General features: G+C 39.7%; 1 long non-coding RNA gene across 1 annotated transcript; it reads right to left on the bottom strand.

The window, feature by feature from the left end:
* Positions 1-15,457: 15,457 nt before the first annotated feature.
* On the bottom strand, positions 15,458-24,072 carry LOC138925827 (uncharacterized). Its single transcript, XR_011442058.1, has 3 exons — positions 23,526-24,072; positions 16,311-17,464; positions 15,458-16,235 (listed from the first exon to the last, which is right to left on the bottom strand). It is a non-coding gene; the product is annotated as an uncharacterized lncRNA (long non-coding RNA).
* Positions 24,073-24,532: the final 460 nt, after the last annotated feature.

Genomic DNA, 24,532 nt, shown 5'->3' with positions numbered 1-24,532 from the left:
CTCTAACGAACTTAAAAAAAGCCTCAGGGTGAAAAAATGGTTAGGGTATTTTTAGTTTGCAACTAAAAATTTTTTAACTTTTATTATGGAAAGTTTAGACATTGAGGGAAAGTTTTAAGAAATTATTTCAAGAAAAAGCAAAAACCATTCAAGAGCTTTTATTTATTGAAGAGAATTCCGCATTCGTTTAGGCTATAATATTTTGAAAAGAAAATATTTAGACTATGCATAGAGCAGGTGCACAAGAGTTGCAGGAAAGCTGGGCTAGAGAAAGAGAGAGAAGAACCATTAGAGAAAGAGAAGGCAGTTGGCTCGGCCCGTTGAGCGCATTATTTATGCATACAATGCTCTTTGAGTCTGCCGCAGTTATTGCTGAGCGCCAATTCGATGCGTCCTTTTTTGCATCCTTTTTTCATACACAGCTGTGTGTGTTCGTACTGCACCTTCATTTTGTGTTTTTTTTTTTTGTTATTTGGGTGAAGTCTACCGTGACCGAGGACAATTTTATTGAACTTCAACAAAGTCATTGATCTTTTGTGCCAGACTCTTCGTTTGTCCGTCTGTTTGGGGCGGCTTTAAAATTCGCATTTAACTCAACGGCGGCAGGATATAAATTTGGCGAAGGCGGTCGGTTCATCGAGCCCATAATTCACGTCGATTGTTTAATGTTGTCAACATCTGCCCGCAGGAGTGGCGGAGTTCTCCTTCTGGCTAACCTCCGACAATAACAATAATTTATAAGAATTGATTACGCTGAGTGTGCAATCATAAATCGTCACCCGATTTGCAGATAAAGGCGAAAACAAAACCCACACAGCGACCTTCCCAACTCAATTCTAGCCAAGTTTAAAGCTATTTTGCGGTTTGGTCCAAACATAACCAAACAAAAAACAGAAATCAACTTTAATCAAACAAATGCTGAATTACTGACAGTGGCTGAATTTCGTTTTGGCTACGACTTTTACGGCTTTCAATAAAAGTTTTTATGCTGCTGCAGGATATTTAATTAGAGCTATCAATCAGTTTTTGCAGTCCGCAGTTGCTCTGGGAAAATAATCTCTATAATTTCTGCTTGGGCGGAAGTTTGCACAGAGAAAATTCGTACGTTTTTATGGCCTCTGTTGGTTATTTAACTGAATAATTTCTAGTTTTTTAGTACTGCTTCTTGTAGTTATTTCTAGTTGAGGAAGCAGAAAATGCTTAGATAGAAATGAAACCTATGATTAAAATATATACATCGCTCAGTTTTTATTAACAGCTTAAAAGGTGTTTCGCTTCCAAGTATTAAACTCTTGAACTTTAAAAGTTTACGAAGCCACAATAGAATTATCCCCACAAATTATAGGACAAATAATTTGGCTTCTTGAAGCTATAAATTAAGTTTTTGCCGGTATCCTGGTAGCCGTATAAATACATCAAAAGCTTTGCTCATCGTAGCTATTACCAGTAGCAAACTCCTCGAAAATTTCGAAAGTTTCCTCACGTTTTGCACGGGCAAGTCATAAAAGCAAATCATGTCCGGAGGCGACTTTTCGGCTGCGAAAAAGTCTGAGGCGTTTTATTGATGTGCAAAATGCATGAAATTAGAATTTAAAGTGTGACAAAACTTGGTCAGCGATGTCCTCTCCAGCCCAGACCGGAATTATGAAGGCTAACCGAATTACTTGGCCACTAAAGATGGCCTAATTGAATGCCATTGCAGCGGACTAACCCTAACCCAATAAAAAAGCAATTTGCGTGCAATGCGCATTTCGGTTAGCGTTTTATTTTTTATTTATATGTGCGCAAATCATTTTAAAATAATTAAATTTTCCACAAAAAACATAAAAAGGGGAATGTACATGTGCAGAATAGAGAGCGAAAGGCAAAAAAAGATTGCTGCATAAAGGGTCACATGTAGAGCGGCAAATAAAAACCATAATTCGTCTATAAAAATCTCATAAAAAAAAGTCGGCCCAGAAAATGGCCAAAAGCAGAGAGGGGCCAAAACAAAAAAAAAAAATGGAAGAGTGAGGGGCAGGGAGGACTTGGATCTGAGCCCAGGGGTGGGCACTTCTGTTTTTCATGTTGCGGCTGCTGTAAACCGAGCCACTTAATGACTTCCGCCATAAACTATTTTCGGTACAGCTAAATTCCAACAACTTTATTGCCCAGCCCAGGCACTGGCACAGCCAAAAAGAATACGAGCCACACGGGGAAAAGGACAAAAATTGCCAATGTACATAAGGATATATGTATAATATATACTTACATATTTATCAATGTGTGAGTGAAAGTCGGCGGTAGCGTAAGTAGCGCGGAATAAGAAAGAATTTTATGTTTGCACAACATAAACAACATTACTTCTTATGGTCCACAGGCGCCCCAGAGCAAAGGCTGTGTACATGTACATATTGAATATCTGGCGATGGGATTGGATCCTCGGCACCTGCATTCAGGATCTCAAAGGTTCAAAAAAGCAGAATTAATCATGCAGAATTTTTCAAGGAAGTTGGCTTAAAGAAAAGATTGAAGATTGACTGTCAGAATTATCCTTCTTTTATTTCTTATCATTACTTTTAAATTCAGAATCACTTTCTTTAACTTCTTTAAAAATCTTCTCTTTAACTTGGCCATTATGGTGTCTTCTGTCGGAGCCCTAACTGCAGTTAATCATCTAGAAATGGAACGCCAACAGTCACGGATACAGGATGCTCATCCGCCAAAACCCATACGCACACACACATCCACTCTCATGAAGCGAAAGGACATGCACGCACACCCGCACGCATCCACGTCCTTGTCACTTCCTGGTGCTGTTGCTCCTGTCGAGCTGTTGTTCTTTTTGACAAATTAAAAATTTAATTCGTAATTTCGCAAGCACATAAACTGCTTTCAGGTAAATAAATGAAATTAAGCTGCCGACGCACATGTCCTTGGCCAACTGGTCTTGCAGTGTGTTACTTTTGCCTTTTGCGTCAGTCGTTGTCTTCACCGTTACCGTTAGCGTTACAGTTGTACCGTTATAAGGTGTACAGTTTACAGTATACCGTACCGTAGCAATGTCTGTCATTTCCTTGCCCGTTGTTGTTTCGCAAACAGGAAGTTCCTCCTTAACTGTGTCGCTGTATTGTGTTTGCTTTTCCGGTTTGTTTAAGTTGCACGCGTTTCTGCTTTTGCTCCGGCTCCAGCTCCAGCTTCGGCTTCAATGCAAGCGTTTTGAGTTTAAATTGCTTGGATTTCGTACATGGGGATAGCATCATTCCAGCATCAAGCTGAGCTTTTGCCACTTTTTCCTCACTTTGGCGCTGATTGAATTATTCCGCTTCACGCCATAAAGAGCGCTACACAAAAATTCTTCGCCGGGAGAATCAGCACTGGAATATGATGGCTGAAAAGCGAAGAGAAGTAGAAGTTTATTTTATATTATTACTACTTCAGTTGGGATCCTTGGCTACGTGAGACCTTTTCGTTTCATTTCTGACATGATGAAAGCGAAAAAAAATCCAAGTGAAGTACAAAAAAAGTAGAAGTAGGGGTGGATGTAACCTCTATATATGCTGTCTTGTTTAACTGTTATTTAAGAAAGCTTTACACTGTGGGGGTTTCTTATTTTTATTTCTCCCCCCCTCGGATACATCCCCTAAAAGAATTTCATTAGACAACAGACAGAACTAAAACAAAATCTGTTCTCAAGAAGGGGCTGGGGATTTTTGTCAACTCTTTGTGAAACAAAAGAAAATATTTTCCAACCGAGAGAATTTCATTTCATTTATTAAATAAACATTCAGCCCCTTGCCCTTGGTCATCAATCGAGAAAACAGAAAGCAGTTGGTCAGTTATACTGCAGTCAAAGTTGAACTGGGTAAATAATATTCCTGAAGATTTAGGCCTGGGAAATGCAGCAGCTGTTTGGCAAGAGCCTGCCAGCCAAAAAAATAAACGAAAAACAAAGCCAACAGAAACTGAAACCGAATCGCACACACAGACTGTCTGCATTTTAATAAACTCTCCCCAGTCGAATGCCAAACAGGAAAAAGAAGTCAATTTTTGGCCACATGAGCTTTGTAATGTTAATAGGTTATAGCCAAAACAAACAGCCACCAACTTGAAGATAATTTTCTTTAATTTCCCAACCAGCAGCCGCAAGTTGCAGGCAACTGAAGAACTCAATGGAGGCAAAATGGGAAGCAAAAGTATCACCAACTCCGATAAGATAACATAATTTCTGTCGTTTGTCACTTGCTGAAACTGACAATTAGAAAAGTTTATCATACGCCGGCAAAACTCGAAACGGCGAATGAGGGTGCCATGGCCGGGGCTCATGGTTATTGGCAGAGGGGGCGTGAGTTGTTTAACAAAAGATGGGGGAGCTGCCGACTGCCAGTCTTATTATGTCTGCATATAAAGCGACAGACATTTGTTTGCCCCTCCAAAAGTGTGTGTGTGTGTAAGCTTGGGGTGCAGGATAGGATACACTTTAAAAATTCAAGATGTAAGATAAAAAATAATAACAATAAATAAAAAATATATTTCTTAGCAAAAAAAAATTGAGAAAATAGGAAGCATTTTTCAATAGGACCTTATTTAAATTAAGAACTGAAAATACATTTCTCCCTGTAAACTTGGGAAACCACCCATTGAATCTGGCTAAGCCGAGCCAACTGTTTGCGCCTCAATAAGTTTGGGCATTGAACCAAGTTTATCTCGCACGACAACGACAAGCGTCATTCAAAGTTTTTTTTCGACTCCAGCCCCTCGGTTCTCTCTTTTGAAAAATTGCCCTTGGCTTTAGATTCCAATTCCAATCAATGGCGGAAGAAGGGCGCGGTTTCTGTTGCTTTAACTTGTTAGTTTTTATTTATTTTTTTAAGACGACGTTGTCGTCGGCGAATGATTTGTTCGAAATAAATGGCTTTAACCATTTGGGAGTTTTTGGTTGGCTAACAAAAAGCAGCCGCCGCGCCGCATTGGCATTCTTCGTCAAACCGCAGTACTTCAGCTAAAAAGTAGGCAATGGTTTTTATTTTGGGCTGAATTTCGAGAGCAGTCGGCACTCGGCACTCGGCACTCACTACATTTGACTGACTGGCAGTTTGCATTTCCACTGCAGTCATTCACTCAGTCACTCACATTTCACGCTTTTTATGTTGCTTTATTTGGCTCATGTTGGTTTTTTTTTATGGGCATGCACCAATTTGAAGTTCCGCAAAGCGAAAAAGTATGTATGCACAAAAAACTGACAAGAGGGGTTAAGATAATACGAAAGAAAAAAGTAGTTTATGTTGTACTCTTTGGCTGAAAGTTATATAAAAAAATTTTAACATAATAAATGTATTGTATTGACTATAAGAAATATTTTTCAGAAGTATTTTGTGTATGAAAAAATAACCCATAAATGTCAAGTGTGGTTTAATCTTTAAAGATTATACCATTTGCAAGACCTAATTTTAAAATATAAAAAAATATCTACATTTATTTCTCGGTCTATCCAATCAACCTTAACAGGAAAAAGAGAATTTATAGTTCTAAAAAGATATATAGCTCTAAAAATAAAATGCAAACACCAGCGGGTAACTTCATTTCGCTAGTTGAGTGGCTCTTGGGCTTCACAAAAATAATAAATTGGTTGGCTCTCCGCGCTACCAATTCAACATTCAGGTAGCACACAATTTTATTAGGGAAGGGACCATTTTGGGGTAGAGACGCTGTGGTAACAAAAATTATATTAATTAATTTGAACAGCGAACAAACAGAAATGGTACGGCGGAATATGGCGAATAAAAATGACGCCAGATTAATATCACTGTCAACGGATATGGGCGGGAACGGGTTTAATTGAATATTTTATTTTTATTCTGGCAGGAACTCTCAACCCGTCTCAGCTTGCGTCTCGTCGTGTTTCACATTTGGATGTAATTTTGCATTAAGTGCTTATCCCGCTGGAATATAAATGACGTCATTTAAATGTGTACCGGCGAGCATAAAATGTTCTCGAAAAAGAACTGTTAAATTGGGTGAAATAATTGTGCACAATTATTTAACAAAAAAACTGAACTACAGAGCAAACAACTGAGACATCGGACGACAGCAAATAAAATTAAATTAAGTATCAAGCAAACGGATTGCATTGCATTAATGGAACAATTAAGAAGTTTTCGGCTCTCCGGGCTCTGGTCTCTGGACTAATGAAGCCTTAGACTCACGGGTTTTAGGTTTGAGGATATTTTGTTGAAAAATACATGCAATTAATATGTTGTGCGGTGCTGAGATTATTTATATCTGACTCGGGTTTCATTAATGAGCAGCAAAAGCAACTCAAATTAAAAATGGCAAGTACTCGGAATTAAGTAACAAAAAAGAAATAGATATTGAAATGGGTTATGGTGGAAGAAAATTACATTCATTAAAATGTTGCCAGCTTAATTTGCATAATTGAAAATTAGGGCTTAGCCACCAACTCCCCCTGAACTTACCACACAAATATCAATAAACGTAAACAATTAAAATTGCTTGGCACTGGCGGAAAGGAGAAGCAAGCAACTTTGATTTCGGTATTTAATGAGCCCTAGCAGAAAGCAAAGCCAGGACTCAAACTTGCCACTATTTTCACGAAAATGCGCGCACACCACACACACACACGCATGTTGTGGTTTTCGGGCCAGGATCTTTCAGTTGTACCGTTGTTGGTTTCGGCCCAAAACCGAGAAAACCCTAATCACGCCGTTTGCGCCCGATACGTGACCAGCCTGGCCATGGCCGAATTATGCAAAAAGCCATCAGCCGACGACAACGACAGCGACTACGGAGATTGAGGCTGGCGAAAATATGCGGCAGGAATGGAAATGGCACAACTTAGCGACGCAAATAATTAATTACGCAGCTCATGACGAAAATCGAGGTGAAAGTTTAGGCCTTGCAATTCGATGTTACCTTCTGAGGTGCCGGTTGGGCTTACGGCTGATTGAAGGCACAGATTAATCGGAAAATTATTCGGAAAATTTCACTACAGAAGATTAAATCATATTTTGTGGCAAATTAGCTTTAATATGATGGTAAGGCTAGATAAATTAAATTTTTTGAGAAACAATCATTATTCCATTAGCGAAATCTAGAACCCGTCTATATCCTGGCCCACCTGTCAGTTTGTGATTCCTTTTCTGCTAATGTCAGTTTTCACGTGAGTGATGGATATGCATATATATATGTATCTATATATACTCATTTATAGAAAATCTTTGGCCAAATTGTGTGCGTGCGCCAATTAAAGCAGCTTTGCCTTAGATCCCTCTATTTCGGTGACGCACATAATTAGCTGTTCGCTGGCAGTTCCATCATCTGTCCGCCTGCGGCCTCGTCGAAATAGCTTCATTAGGCTTTGGACTCCGAAAGAGCAGTGATGTCCTCGGAGTCCAGCAAGCGCAGAAGGACACTTGCTGTTAGCTAGCTGGAACACATACAAAACACTCACACGGTGCTTCCGTGGAGGACTAAATCCTCGCCAAGGTTGAAGTGAAATTTTGTGGAGTAGGATTAGTTTCTATAGTAGAATATTTTTGGAAGGAAATAAAACTTGTTGTTCTGCGAAAAACCTATTAATTTAGTTCGAAATGTAAGCTGTTCTAAGAGTATTCTCTAATGATTTTAGAATTAAATTTATTAAAGTCTTTAAGATTTGTATTATTTATTGTTATTGCTTTTCCCTCTTCAGTAATATTTTTAGTTCTTGTAATTTAAAGTTTTCCTTATACTTCTGTAATCATTCTCTTTTCATTTTCTTGATTTTAATTGGATTTTGTTCATCAAAGGCAGGTTCTTCGTGATTAAGTAAGCTGGCAGAAGCTCCAGCTTCAGCACTTGCAGCAGTTAGTGCCGGAATCATGTTCAGTTCATTTCACTTCCTCATAATCCAGTGACGACTTTTCAAAAATGGGTTTTCAATGCAGTTTATTTGTAGCTAAGCCACAACCAGAAGCACTGAAAAAGAAACCAGATGTGGACACTTCCAATACTGCCCCCAGTTGGTAGTCAAAAAGGAATGTGAAAAAGTTTGATGAGGTATTCGAATATAGAATATCCAGGATGTAATCATAAGAGTATCTTTATATTTTAAATAGTTATAGAAGCATAAAGACTATATCATGATTTACTAAAAGAGCTTATAGTTTATTGATAAATAAATGAATCTTATACCAGAGTTATAACCCATCTTGTTACAGCTACTGGGTATGTGTAGCCGCCCACTTGGAGGCCCAGACACTCCTCCAACTAATGGGTGTGTGCGTGTGGTATATGCGAGTGCAGATGTCAAAGGCAGATGCCAAACAAACACCTAAGCTCATGTAACGTCAACACTCGGAAGTTCAAGCAGATGCTTAACCTGCAGCCGGCGGCAATGAAGCTGACAGTGTCCTCCTCTGATTCCAAGACAGCCTCAACGGCATCCGAAGCCGGAGTAAATTAAAAACAGACTCAGACACACGGGGCACTAGCATAGAAATGGGAAGAGAGAGTTCAAGCCCTTCATGACGAGGAAACCCATTTCTGCAAACACTTTATGGCACACGGAAAAAGTATGCGGTTGTGTATGAAATGTGGGTGTTTAATTAAGTGAATTAGTAAACGGAAATACTCTTCTGAAAAAGGTAAAGAAAGCCAAATGCATAATTAAGGCAAATTAAGATTAATGTTGGTTTTTCCCCCCTAATTAATAGGATTACGTATACGCCATGTTGTGCAGACCCGTAGCTCTACAAAGACAAATATAAAATGGTTATTTTGCATAACTTTGTTAAATAAAGCTTCAATTGAAATTTATGTACAATATAGAAAATTCAAAACTCTACAATTTTCCTGAAGAAATTCAAAAGCTTCTTCCGTTAACTCCTTAGATTACGCATACGCACAGTTGGTCAAAGCTAATGCTCTTGGCCCTTTTAAAATACGGTTCGCTGCTTAATGTTCGGCGCGTGCGGACCGGATTCATCTAAACTAGGGATAGAAGGAAGTATCAAACACTTGTACGATAAAAATAATGAACCCTATGTGGCCTGATAATGCCCCAAACTGGCCAGGAAGGGCCAGCTGATGGTAAAAAAAAAAAGGGACAACGGTCCCCAGGTCGTTGATAAATGATGCTTGAGCAGGCCGCTCCTTGCAGGAAATGCGGCTTGTTGTGCAAGTAGATTAGCATTGAATTTGAATGGAAAATGAAAATGTTTTCCACACACACACACACCCAACCAAGCCTAACTCTTATGCTTCTTTTGGCTTGCGTGTGTCCAGTTCTTGGCAGCAATAATCAAATGAACTAGATTGTCATAAATCAAAGTTTGTTTGATGGTCGTTATTTGGTCTTGGGTCAGAGGCATAGATAAAATTTCGGCAAACAAAAAATCGCTTCACTCCGGGCAGCCCCCACCCCGGACTTGATGTTGGACTATTTGTCAGAGCTCCGGGATTGGCCGCCGCCCAAAATCAGTTAAGAGTATTTAAGCCAGGAGTGGGCAGCCAGGAGCAGAGCGCCTAAGACTATGACCAGGCAAATACCAAAAAGTATTCGATTACGTTTGCTCTACGCACTGAATGGACATTTAAGTTGTTTAGCCAGAGATAAATGAAAATCCAAATGGGCCTACAAATGGGAGAATAAATATTGGAACTTGACTAATTAATTAAAGAGCAGAGAGAAGTGCATTTTCCATTTTGCAGTTTTTAATGGTTTCACATTTTATTTGGTAATCCAATTGTAGAGTCAATCAGAAAAATGAAAAAGCATTCGTTTATATTAATAATCCAAATAAAAAACGGTTCATTTTTTGTGAAAGAAACACTTTATAGACTTAATGAATTGCAAATATATAGATAATTATTTGGAAAACCACTCGATAATTGCAGGATACAACTTTTGTACGTTTGTAAAACATGGCCATGATTTCTTGTAAATTACAATTGTTTCTCTTTGACACCGAGCTACCTCAATTGACCTGACAGTTGCAAAGGTTATGCTTGTCTTTAAGCGCGATGCGCCTGAAAAATTTCAATGAAACTACCAGATAACTCACATAAACTTTTAATTGAACAAAGTGCCAGAAACAGGAGTAGGAGCCAGGCGGGAGCAGCGAGTCAATGACTTTTGTACCTCTTTTTTAACCCGCTGGCCATTCATAATTACCGACAAGGTAAAAGAAAAGGAGTCGCTGCCACAGTGGCCTCAAAAAGGAAAAAAAACCCAAACGCAATGGGTGTAATACTTGCATTTTAATAGACATAAAGATACTCATTAAAATTTAAGAGTGCTAATAAAAATCAATTTTTACAACGCTTATAATAACTGGTTATTGGAGTTTCGAAGCAGCCAAAAGAGGGTTAATTGAGGTACGCTTACTTGGACAAGAAAACCCGCTCTATTACGGGGTATTATATGTATAGCCCAAAGGTAGCCCCGAACAAGTATACAACAAAGGAGAAGTTGGTGTTGGGGCGCCTTTTCACGATTTCATGTTGTCTGTGTTCGGGGTGCAGTGAACTTGGTTATAGAAAATACGAGAAAAGTTGCGAAACAGAAGGAAAAATATATAAAAACCTCAATGAGAGTGGGATGGGGTGGAAAATTGTTAAAATGATTTCCTGCCTTGCACGCTACAAAAACTTTAAATGCAACATGCAGGAGCGGCAGGAACACGCAGTTCGTTAGGAAAAGTCCAGCCGCCCTGAGTTGGCCAAGACGAACTTCCAGATAGAGGCAACAACTTTCAGCTGATTATGCACAAGCCAGTCTAATTAAAAGGAGTTAATGCTGCGAAACTGGGATACAAAGGAGGCTAATATTTTTGGTTTAATATTAAAGCATTTAAAGGTATAGCCTAAGAATTACTAGAAAATTATCAATCAAAGATTCAGAAATGATATTCCCCTACCTCTGCGTTCGTTAATCAAAGAACCAAAAAAAGGAATTTGTGGCATGACTATAAATAAACATAAAATCAGCAAAGTAATTGCACAAAGCAATAAAATTCATCAAAAATGCGGCAGCAAACCGAAAAATTCACGCTTAATTTAACAGCTCAGACATTGGCCAAAGGCAGCATTCCTGAACACTGCTTCTATAATCAAACACACGTACTAACCATCTATATATACGTATACTTATGTATGTATAAATCGAACAATAGCTAAAGTAATGCTAATCAATTATGAATCAATGTTCAAGAGCGAAGAAAAACTCAATGCGCGTTCCCGCAAAGGCAAAGAAAAGCGAACAAAAAAATTGACACAAAAAACGCAGACGAAATTGTACAATTGTGCGGAAAAATGACGATTGAGGGTTGAGGGATATCCTTGGGAGGGGATGGGTGAAAAGCTGTGGGGTCCGGCTATCCACAGACGTACATATGTCGTCATTACGCCGGCATTGTGTTTGTTTTAATCAGCGGTGACGGCAACGCCCGACGGGCCCGGAGTCAGCGGCAAATGTTTGCAGCCTAGCAAGAAAAAAATTGAGGGAAAGCCAAAGGAGAAAAAAAGGCAGACCGCCAAGCAAATCAAATCAAAAGCCAGACCAAGGAGATCTCGAGTATTTCCATGTGCCCTTCAATATGAAAGGGGTACATGAAGTCGTATGACTTTTTTGTTCTTCAAAAAAAACTTTGAAATCCCACAGCATGTTAAAAGGGTCTTTTGATATTTATCCTTCCTATATTAGTTAATTATAAGGGGGTCTCTTAAATATTATGTATATAGGCCTACCATCCCCACTGGGTAGTGTATAGAACTATTTCAAAAAGAAATCTTCCAAAGGAATCCACTTGTTTTTACCGCGCTATCGTGAACATACTACATTCTTCTGATTTTCATTTCAATTGGAGTTGAGCATGGGACTCCCTTTTTTTTTTGTTACATGGTGAGCCTTCCTTTGGCAACCGACATTTTTATTTCCAATTGGGAAGCAATAAATGTGCGCGTGCGTTGGCAATGGCGGCTGTGGCTGTGCCAGTGGCTGTGGCAGTGGCAGTGGCATTCGTGCCAAACAATGAAAAAGACAAACAATCAGCAATCATGCCAAAATTTGTTTTCATTTTTGTGGCACCCACACACACACCCACATACTAGTGAAGAGGTCCTGTGATTGTCGGCACGACCATTTGGCATTGATTGAAGTGTATTTGTTATGCAGCCGAAAAGTGTTGTTGCCCCTGCCAATACTCCTTCTGTCATCACCCGTCCTGCCACACCCCTTTCGGCAGCATCGCCTTCGTCTGAAATCGAAGCAAATTACCCCAAACTATTGGCCTTGGTACAAGGATTGGCCGGGTCCTTAAACTATTCCACCCAGACACACACAAAAACATATACATGCATGGTTACTGTTATCTTGTCTGAGCAGCTTCCGTTTGCCTCTTGTTTTGGCTTATCGAACCAAAATGGCTGTCATGGCTCAGAAGCTATTACACTGATAAATAAAGTCATGGCTGCACTTGGATAAATCAGGACGAATTCTAGGTGAAATCATAGACAGACTTTATCAAAAATATTTATTAAATTAACTATATTGAATCCAAGCTTTGTCTTATCCTTCAAAAGCATAGAGTAAGTCAGTGACTTATTTTCTTTATTTATTATAAATAACAAATCAAATGAAAAGCTTTAATTTTAACTTATGCTTCAAGACTATTTTCTATAATTAATTTGCTTTGAGTATTTAATAAACTATAATTCCTAATCCATTTGCTATCTAGATATTTAAATCCGCGGGATACTTGCATTGGCTTTAATTTAAATGCTCCGTGGCATGACAACCGCAAATTTTAGAATTATGACATGAACATGCCACATGGCGCGAACCGACTGACACGCCCCAGTCGGCTGCATGCAACTCTTTAAATGTATACTTTGCCATTTGGTCAATGAATATGCCACATACTGGGCAAGTAAACATGTGAATAAAATATAGGACCGGAAAAAAAGTAAACCGCATTTATAAGTAAAGTTTAGTGGACAGCTGCCACTAGTGTTGTTGGTTTTTGAAAAAATATCGTATTGATGATATTTGCTGTGAAAAAAATATCAATCGATAATATTCATAAACATCACCAAAAAAAATCGATATATCGAGTATTTTCGATATTTTTAATAGTCAGCTAAAACTGAAAAAAGGTTATTTTTAAATTTAAAAAAAGGTTTTAATATGTGTTGTCATCCGCCATGAACTGCAAACAAGACATATTTTTTATTTAAAAAGTGAATTGAAAAAACAACAAATATTTATACCCACTCTCAAGCAACTTTTATTTAAGTTCTTTGAAATAAAAAATAACAAAATTATTAAGGACATTGTATTCAAATTTATTTATAAAAAAAAACTTAATACAAAAAAAAAAGTTTCATGGAATTCATGGAATATGTACTTAATAATGCTAATTACTTAATTCTCTTATTTAATGCTCTTAATTACAAAATAAATCTTTCTTCAATGATTTAAAAAAAACTCTTTCGGTTATATGCTGGTATGTCATTCGACTACGGGAGTCACAGACAACACATTTAATGGCAGAAGCCAACCGTTCAGATGGAACCGAACTTCCAGGCGTGATAAGAAAACTTAAAGCAACGTTCGCTAGCATCGTCATCGTTGAAATTTGTGAGTTCCAGAATTCCAACGGATTTGTCTCCCAAATACAAAATGACATACTCAAGTAAACCTGCATTTCCTTTCTTTCGCAACTAATATCGGAGAACACCAACTCAAAAATATTATTATCGACTATTTTTGCCCAAAAAATATCACGATAATAATATTTTTTTAAGAGAAAATATATCGATATATCGATATTTTGATATATTTCCGACATCCCTAGCTGCCACTAAGTTGAAAATGCGATATTTTTCCCACAATTAATACCAATCGAGATTAAAAAACTAGCATATAGGACTTCCGATTCCTACACTTCAATAGACATTTTATTAAAAAGTTTTCTTTGACCACTCACCTTGAATACTTTTTCATTTATTTAATTGCTTTAACAAATTACTTAAGGTAATACTTCAAGACTTTTATGGCTCATCAGCCGAAACTTCATGCTGTGACTTTATGAGCCATTATAACAATAAGTCATGCCATTTTATTTGCACTTAATTTGGGCAGTTTTAATCACAATTTTGCATATTAGAGGCTTCACTGCCTACTAAAATATTCAAACCGAAAACAAATGGCATGCGACACGTTAGAAAAACATTAATCGAGTGAGTGGCGAGGTGGGAGCATAAGAAACGCCGCTGATAACTAATAATAACATTTAGACAGGACACGCGAGGAAACGCTTTTGCATTTCCCGGTTGCCATTTCCCGTTGCCACTTTTCCATTTCCCCCCGAGGCCATTTTCCGCCAGAAACAAAAAAAACGAAGAGAATTGCACGCAATGGCCATCTCTTTGTTGTTTTCCTTTGTCTGCCTTGAAGTCAAGCTCTGAGGCGATGTCATTCACTCGCCGAAATGCCTCAGAAAGTGAAAACGCACATGTGTCCGGAAAAATGGTATCCGACAGTGTGGGCGGCGGAGGCGTGGCAGGTCGGAGGTGCCGATCAATTGTAGGTGGACGGGGATGGCAATACTCATAAGGAAATTGTCATAAATAACGCCAGGATAATGGTTTCCTTTGAAATGGCTTCTTCCTTTTGTTTTTGGTCGCACCCAGTAGAGGGACTTCTCCTTCGATGAGTCACTTGATTAATGAATTTATTAATTTAGGACTTGTTAGAGTAAATTTATGACTTGTTAGAGTAAAATATTTAAAATAATAATGTCACACAAAATGATAAAAAAACAATAACAACTTTTTAGATTTTTCCAGGATATCCCTTAGTTTATAATCCTACACTTTACTATTTTTTTGTCTTTTTCCCATCTTCTTATTTTGGTATTTCTGAGCCTTTGACACTGAATTCCGTTGCCATAGTCATTCGGTGGTCATGGCACAAGGCAGCCACTAGCTGGATAGATACTCGCATGCTCCGGATACTCCGGATGCTTCGACGACTGGGCTAAAGTGAAAATCACACTATATTTCAATTTCATGCGGCAGTGCGCCGACCGGAGCGCCGAGCACCGAGCACCGAGCGCCGTCTACAGATTTATGACTAAATTCGCATTCACATTTAAGCAGCTAATAAAATGCCGAGCTCAGCATGCTCTCTTTTTTCGGCTTTGCCTTAAAAACGAAAACTATTTGGGCAAATGTTTGCCCAAAGCTGATTGCGTATACGCAGCGTGTGCCCTAAAAGTTTATTACGGCCTTTGTCGCCGTTAGTTGCCGTTGCCTTTGTCAAACACTTGAAGAAAATAAAAGATTATTTTTAAATATATTAAGAATATACAGTAATATATGAAAATGTATAAGTATAAATTATTTTATACAACTTATTTTTCCTAAATTATTTTTTAAGGGCCTTTCTTTAGCCTTAACTGTAAACATGAAACTCTAGAGACTTTTCAAATGTACTCCCAATTTTTCCTTGTTTGTTTTTCTTTGCCTTTGAGTCTCTGGGAGATGTTCTTGAAATATTTCTTGTGTCAGCGTTAAAATTTTAGTGAAGTACCCGTGGATGCCTGAGCAAATATATCCGCTGCTTTTTCCTTTACTCAAGGGCGCTACAAAGAGTTTACGCCACGCCCCCTCTTGCCCGGCTGCCAGCTCTCTTTTTGATCCCTTAATGCCAATAAAACGTTCACATGTCTTTCGGGCGTGTTGCGTCAACTTTTTATGTGCCACGCCCTCCACCGCCCCATCGTCCTCTTGTGGAAGTTTTTGCATGTGACGTACTGTCTCCTGCCGATAAGCAACACTTTTAGCGGCTTACGCCTGGCTGAGCGGTGGATAAGCCTTAGCCAGTGTCATTACTGTTGGCATTGGCATTGCCAGTGCCATTGGCAGTGCCGTTACCGTTTTCATCACCATCGTTCTGGCCTGCACCATCGTCCCGGGAAGTTTATCTGCCCGACCTGGCTTGAAAGGCTCCAAATGAGCGAACTCTGGCGTACAAAGACCGCTAATTATGACGCGTGCCGAGGAAAAGGGCCAAAAGGACAGAAATGCTTACGCAGCCATTTAACCAACGTGATGCAGCAACAATGACGCGTTAATTGCAAAAATAATTAATAATATTGCCAAGGCAAGCCGCTGTCGAGGCTCAATAAACTATGGCCATATAATGCAAACGCGGCACAGTGGTGGCCCGTTTTTGGTTTTCAATACCATATCTATATTAAATGTAGTACAATAGTTGTTGATTAATTACTTTAAATTTCAAACCAAATAAATAGATATTGCTTTACCTTTAAGTTTTTCTGATTAATTAAATCAACACATGTACTGTTCTTCATTTCACTTGAACATTTAATGAATGAATGCGAATTCCTTTGAGTCTGCTGTCTAAAATAGCCTTTTCCTAGAAATCATTGAATTGTATTCCAAGAAATACCATTTATAATTGGTCACAAAGTGTGTAGGTTCTGGGAAATTTCGCTTTTAGAAGCTAGTCACGCCACAACTGATACCCCGTCCACTGTATTCTAATTTTATCGGAGTATCTGTCAACCGGCCTTCAACTGTCAGCCACTTCACCAACGGCTTCGGCATCGACTTTGGCTTCGGCACCAGCTTCTACTCCACTTCTAGGTCCTGTTTCCTGTAGATCCTGGTCCCGGTGCTGTCTCAGATCCTTCAGATATCGCAGGACGCATCTTTGGCGAGTCACTTTTGGCATTTGACATGTCGCTTATGTTGTGGTAGTATGCTTAGAATGCGTTCGTTGTCAAAGTCCTGTCAGATTTGTGTCAGCCGAGCTCTCAGCTCGGCCAAGTCAACGTTTTCGCTGTGGCTGAGCTTATTGCTCATACGCCCCGTTGTCAGCGGAAGCTGGCTCCAGCGGCTTAATTAATATTGATGCGGCATTAACAATGAGGTATTCTCTCCAGTTCCTGATTAATTTCGACTTTTGATGGTGAAAACGAGAACGCTACAACGAGCGTTTTGTCCCTCCGCTTTGCCATCCAGTTGCCAAATTAAGCAGCAAGTTCGTCGCAAACAATTCCTCATTGTTGGTATTTAAGCCTTAATTACGGGCAAGGCCAAGTTGAGCGCTAGAAAGTTTCCAGTGGCCCGAACTGCAATTGTTGTGTCCGTTTTTTGTTTTGAAGACAATTCCCCATTGGTCGGGTCTGCCCCTTTCGCTTGCAGGACGAGATTATTGAAACGTTTTCCTAATCAGTACAAAGTGCTCGCTCCGAGGAAGTCCCACCTCTTGGGCAAGCCTGACTGTTTGCCTTTAGCAATGTATGGGCCGAAAGGCACATTCGGGAATACGAATCCCTCAGACTAGCCGGCAGGATCTGACTTATCAAAGTCCACTCTGGATTGTCACAATCATTCTGACAGCAGGAGAGCAGGCAGTTCCACAGTTCTACTTCTATTTGATTTCTTGGTTTCACTGGGAAAAATTAATGAGGTTTTTAGACAAGAATATTTTGAAGCTAAATTGTTAAAAGTTTTCAGATAAATAGATTTATATTACTACTTTTCATTCAAAAATTACTATTATCCTAAAGGACTACAATTTTTATTCAAGTGCTGACTATTAGAGAAATTCATTACACTGAAAGCATTTTTATTCTTTCTGTCCGTTTACCGCAATATAGTTACTGTTCCCAGTGCGAGCAGAGGCTTCACTTCTTCATAGTTAGTCCCCACAATCAGTTGAGTTATATAGCTGAATCTAAAGGTAATTTTATTTTCACCTGGGTAGAAGCTTGAAAAGCATACTGTTCTCCTATAACTCCGGCGTCTTCCATATTTCCTCGGCTTGTCTCACGCAACTCCTGGTGTAATTACGGAGTGAACTGAATTCTTGCAAAACCAATAAGCGTAAGTTTAACATTTTCAATGGCGAGGAAAACAGGCGGAAGGCAACTTATTGTGTTGCACTCACACACACACCGAGACACAAAAGGCAGAGCCAGGAGGAGTATCGAAGAAAAATGTATAAAAATAGGTGGAGAAAATCGAGGCTGAATGAACAGCGAGGACTGCGAGGCAGTGTCCTACGTAAAGGATAGTAAAACTTACAAGCAAAATGAAAATACAATCGCTGGACGTGCTCTTAACGTGGGCATAACGTGAGTCACCCGCTTGCCAGGATCAGAAGGATGCGGCAGGGCAAACAAAGGACCAGGATTGCATCAAATGAAGCGCATAGTGCGGACTACAAAAGCTTTCTCAATATTAGCGCATACCGGGCATTGTTTCTGTTGTTGCAGCTGTGCCAGCCGTCCTCGGCCCAGGTCCAGGTCGTCTCGTCCTTTCCACACTGCGTATACGCAATGCACGTGCCACAAAAGGAAATAGTTCCTGCGCACTCTAGCGGCGAATTTCAATTAACAAAATCATCCTAATGCCGGCTCAGTTTCAGTTCAGGAACTGCTATCAGCCAACTTTGGCCAAACAGGCAACTGCAATCGATGCATAACCATGAATAGATCGAAGTCCATCCACATCCTGTCTGGAAAGGATTTCTAGCTTAAAGGTTAGAGCAGAGGACAAAGGCAATTGGCAACGTTCTTGGATTGAAATGGGGAAACAAGTTTTCAGTTAGTGTTGAAATTTAAGGCCAAGCTTAAGTTAAGGGGATAGAAATGATGGGGCAGCCACTTTTATTGCAACAAAAAACGAAATCCTAGAGGAATACCACTCATACTCCTCATTCGAAAAATGTTTACTCGCTAATTTCAAGTTGCAAAAAGTAAAAATGAAAAAATACTCATCCCTGAAAGTTACCGACTAACTAATTGCATACAATTTCATACAAGCTCCATTTACTAAAAAGGAAAAAATAAACCAGGAACCTACACACTCCTTCTTCTATCTCATTCCCACTCACAAGCACACACACACTCTCATATACATATTTTAGCCAACATCCTTGTAGCAACAACAATTAGAGCCAGCATCACGTTTATAGGAACAACATTTTATTAAAATGCCAGAGTCGCAGTGCCAACAAATGAGATAGAGTAGCGCGTTTTTAATTTCTGCCACAGCTTCAGCAATAAAAAAAAAAGGTGTGAGCGAGTGAGGTATAGAGGTGGGAAAGAGATAGGGGTAATCCCGGTCATATTACAAAACACCCGAAAAATGGAGCAATGTGGCGTATACCTAACAACGGCTGGCAGCGTCCAAAAAAACAGTCAAGCGACCCCAAGTACGTGTTACCATAAGTGTTACGTGAGTGGCTATATGTGTGTGAGAGGGTGTCTGTCTTTGGGTGTGTGTGGGTGTGCAAAGGGTTCGAGAGTGTGCGGATGACGGTGACCCAAAATCATTAGCAATATGAGCAGCAGTTTGTATTAAAAACAAAGCCAAAGCTTAAGGGAATGAGCTGTGATATGCAAAAAGTTAGCCAAGTAAATATTTTATTTTAAGCTTGAAAAATACCCTGGGAATAAATATAAATTAAAATGGGATAATTAATATTAAACGTATACAAGCCAGGAAATCTATAATTAAACAAAAAAGTTTATACAACTTTTAACTGAATAAAGTAAAACTACAAACTAACCGAAATTCAGACTACCCTTGATGTATTTTTAGACCACAATTGTTAGCTGCCTTCTTTTTGGTGGCACATGTGTGTGTCTGTGTTGGGCAAAAAGGTTAAATTAAATGGCTAAATGATAAGCATTTGGGTTAAATTGCTTCGCCTGTGAACGTGAATATATGCCAAACGGACTACGGACCTCAGACTCTACTCATTTGGTTTTTTGTTTGAATAGAATGCGTGTACATTCGCTTCTAATGTTTTTAATAGCAAAAGTTATAATGAATTTGTTAAAGAGCAACAGCAGCTTGGTAGCTGAAATTTGGCTCTTGATTGTTTAGCATTTTGTTTATGTTTACTTTTTCTTTTTCAATTTTTTTTTTGGTAATTTTGTTACCCTCAGAAAGTCAAATTATTCCGAGTTTTTTGGTTTGTTAGGTAATCAGCAACGACGAGTTTAATTTTTATGTTTAGTGGGACCCATTTTTGCGGTTAACCTGAAGCCTGTCAGCGTTTTATGTTTATATGTGCTGTGCATTTTAAACGTGCTCTCTTTTTCCATTTTTCCTTGATATTGTTGTGTTTAACTTTTATTTTAATCACGCAAAATACTGGGCCAATATTTAATTATGGGCTTGTTAACATTATTTAAGCAAGACCATAATGTGACCAAGGTCGCCTGTCTGAATACAGATTAATAAAGGACTTGGGAATTGTTATTATTTTTGCTATTGCATTTTAAATAAGTACCACTACCAAGTAATTTATTTTCCACAATATATTTAGCTTTTGAAAATGCCTTAAAAGCAAGATTTTGAGACTGCTTCAAAACTAACTTCCTTATGACAAAGTTCCTTGTCGGCCTGTCGAGCAAACAACTCGTTAGGCTAATGAAATTTCTGTGTGCCTTGGCCGAGAGATGATAAAGATGGCAGGTGGGCCGGGTGGGGCAGGTATCTGGGTGTCGATGGCCCGCAGCTTATCACAGCTGCCGCATCAACAGGCTATATGGAAAATTCAATTTTCCAACACTAATTGAATGGTTTATTTTGACAAGGTAGTCCCATGTTGGCTGATAGCCCCCAAAGGGCTTGCCACAAAATTTTCACAGTAACATGCGCACACAAAAACTCGCACACAGGTGAGTGCAATATTGAAACAACAAAAATGTTGTTCGTTGCACATTGTTTTGTGGCAAGTTTATAGAATAGAATATCCCGCGGCACCGGCAGCCATACCATACATTCAAATGAGAGCTAAAATTTTACAAAACTAATCATTTTCAGCTAAAGTGTGAAAGCTTGGAGATATAAGTTTAAATTATTTCAAAGATTTATGAAGTCAAATGGCCAGGAAAAATGACCGTCAGGAGATTCCTTAAAATTCTCCTCAAAATGGCCATCAATTTGGGTTTATCCTGCGGACTGTCTGCACTTGCAGCTGCAACTTTAAGCTGTTCAGCCATTAACCAAGTCGTTGATCTTGCCGCACGAGTGTGTGTTGGCAGCTTGGTTCTAATTGAAATATTTTTATTGCCATTTGGTCTGCCCCTCGTAGCCCCTGGAGAGCATTAATATTCATTAGTCTTCTGGCCAAATGCATTAGCAAATTGTGGCAAAACAATTTGCCTGCCGCCTGGCTGGGGGCAATGTGCTAATGTTTTAAACTTGTCCCCCAAAAAAACGGCATCCTCGTCGTCGACAACAAAGCGTTCTGTTTGCGGAAATCATTAAGTGGCCGGGCCGGAGAATGCAATGTCTTGGATTAAATTGCCGCGACTCCGCGGTCCTCTGATTGCATTTTTGGCTCGAAGAGTCGCCACATTTCGGGCATTTTTGTGCCTGCCTTGCACACAATATTACGTATACGCCCCCGAAGCAGCTGCGACAAAATTCCATGCAAATTGAGCCTTAGTCCTTGGTGCTGGGCTCTAGTCTCGCGCCAGGAAATGAAGTTGAAGACACAAAAGACAACGTTGCAAGTTACTCGTTGCGGTGTTGCAATTTGGTATCCGGCTTAATTTAGCAAACGTTTGCTACTTTATTTTTGACAACCATCAGCGCGAATTAAGGTAGTGGTTTTCTTCATGGTTTCGGTTTTGGTTTTTGGTTGCGGTTTCGGTTTCGGTTTCCTTTTGGCTGTCTAGTTGTATGCAAATTTTTGAAATGTAAGTCAGGCTGCCGTGTCACTCATAATGGAAGAAGGAAGCTTTTAGATAAAGTATTGATGTTAAGAGTTTTTAGAAAGGTTTACGAAAAGAGCCTAACGAGGCTTGAATTACCTTGAAGGAAATATTCAAGAAAAACTTCAACTCTCAAAGAGGGGAGTAGCATATTAAGTTGATTACTTTATACTCTTTTATAGCCACAAAGTAAGTCATCATTCTTAGAACCCTAACCCAGATACCTAATCCGAAACGACTTTAATTTGTGCTGCGCTGAATATTCAATTAACCACTTTCATATATCGTGCAAAACCGAAAGCAATTAAATGCCTGGCTATCGACCAGCGGCTATCAATGTTCTGATAGCCTGAAACGACTGCCCAAAACCCACTTCCTGGTGGGGTGGATGTTCCGAGTATCCCGAACCCATCAGCTACATATTGGCGATGTGCAGTCGTTTGTTCATTAGCTCGACGCATAAAACTCATCAATGGCAATTAACATTAACGCAGGCAATCAGCGAGTCGAAGCAGCTTCGGCTTCGCTCCCGCCACTGCCTTGGGCGCATTGTTTCACAGGACCAAGGATATGATCTGGCCCACTCCCAGGACATTAATTATCTTATTGGCCTCGGTATCCCAGCGCAGCCAAAGTGGCAATATTTGAAAGTCTATTAAACGCTCAGTGCCGGCAATCAACACGGCCAGGGCACAAATAATACCCATCTGCTTATACAATTTGTATGTATATATCCGTTTATACTCTCAGTCCCTGCCCCGCCTCTGGCACAGGATCCTGTGGCACAGGACGAAGGCAAATTATTAAACATGATATTGAATATGAAGCCGGACCCGGTGATTGTCCGGCGAAACGTATCGAAATCAAAGCCACAAAAGAAATCCCAGTTTGCATATTAACAGCAGCTGGCGCATCTACGGCCAAAAATTGAATAGAGAGGTGGTATGAAGGACCTTTTCGTTGGCGGGCAGCTGGGGGAATAGTTCTTCACATCCTTTGTCAAGCTGAAAATGCAAATTGCCCTGACATGCCCTTAACCATTTACCACACGGCCATCCTGGGCTATCCCGGCCATCCCGGCCATCGGGTTCTATTTGTTCCCCCCGGCCGTCTTCTTCTGTTGGCTTTTTGTACTTCAGGCCGGGCTGGAATAAAGCAAAACGCAAAAGAAATCAGCATTGGACATGCAGGATATGCTTATTTTTGGCTGAAGACTACACAGCTACCCAAGATTTGATACATTTTTCACAAAACTATGAGCTTAGTGGTTTGTTTTTCTTAAGAATTACCAGAATTTCTTAAATATTGGGAAACTAACTTACTGGCTTGGATAGCTAAACCTCCCTACCTGGTACCCTTTAATACTCAAAAGGTATGCAGAAAGTTTGCAGGCAAAAGAAAATGCTTTTTGCAAAAAACATGAGCCAATTCTCCGGAGCTTTTTGACCATACGTCTGCGGTTAAGTTCGCCCCAGCCAGGACAGGACTATTCAACCCAACCATCCACCGAACCGTCCCTAGAAGAAAGATGGAAAAAAGAAGGAAAGCCTCACAAATTGTTTGGGACTTGGACGGCGTGCAGCGCTGCGTGAATCCATGCAAATTTCTCCCTCAGGTAACCTTTGTGCTTTGATTGATTGATGGACAGGCGGCGAGCGAGAAAGTCGCCATGGTCATCATGCTTTCTCCGGCTTTCGGCTCTCGATAGCACGGCAATATTGAATCTAATTTGTAGACACGGTCTTCGAGAGCTCCGTATGCAAATTCGATTCTTACCTTTTCGGAAAATTGAAAACAAAGGTGCACTATAGTGTCCGAGGGGACTGGGCTTTACTTTTCTTTTTGATTCTGATTGCCGGGCATTAACAACTTTTGACATTGTTTTACATTTCCTGGGGAAATCAAAGGCAAGCCAGAAAAGGTAATCCCCGAATGGAGACCCAAAATCAAACCCAGACCCCTGCCAGATTCAATCAAACTGTCAAGCCGGTGGAAACACTGGTATGGGTAGAACTGGGTGACGAGATTTATTGTCAAAATTAATTAAAAATTGTAATGAGCTCTGTTCCACGGTTCCACGGACCCAACCGAATCAGTTTCAACTTAAATACATTTGAGGGGCGATTAATTTGTCTGGCATTTTGCAATTTGATTTAAAATTAAGCCGAACACTGGCGTGAATTTCAATTAGATTCGCATTTCGGATTTTGAATTGCCGGATATCGGGAAACGGGTATCGGCCATCGGGCACCGGGAACCGGGTACTGGACTTGCCCATTTCATGCCAATTTGATTGGCGTGTCAGCCTGCGAAATTCTGGCTCTTCAACTGCCAAATGGTTGATTTTATTTACCGCTCTCATTCAAATTTAAATTGTTTCGCTTGGACGGGCCCCAATCGATTTAAAGCAAAATTGCACTGCGATTCTAAACAAACAAAAAAAACTAGTCGTACAGAATAGAGGAATTTTTGCGCAAATCAATGGCCAAATATTGCAAAATATATTTGCAATGCAATGTGCCAAAATAAGTGTCACATGGACGAAATGAAAAGCCATTTACACAGTTGTTCCCTTGTCCCAGTTTTCCCAGTTATTCAGTTTTCAAACGCTGCAATACATTTGTTGTTACCTATTTTTTCCAGGTTTCCTTTTTTCGTTTTTTTTTTGCCAAGGACACCTGCAGGACAAGTGCAAAATCGTGTTAGGTTAGAGGGCAGTAGTGAGGGGATAACTATGGAACAAAAACAATTTCACCTGAATGTTCATATATGCATATTCACAG

The sequence above is a fragment of the Drosophila bipectinata genome, chromosome 2L (assembly GCF_030179905.1).
Source record: "Drosophila bipectinata strain 14024-0381.07 chromosome 2L, DbipHiC1v2, whole genome shotgun sequence".
NCBI lineage: Eukaryota > Metazoa > Arthropoda > Insecta > Diptera > Drosophilidae > Drosophila > Drosophila bipectinata.
The sequence above is the reverse complement of the archived record's forward strand: the minus strand, read 5'-3'. Positions and strand labels throughout refer to the sequence as shown.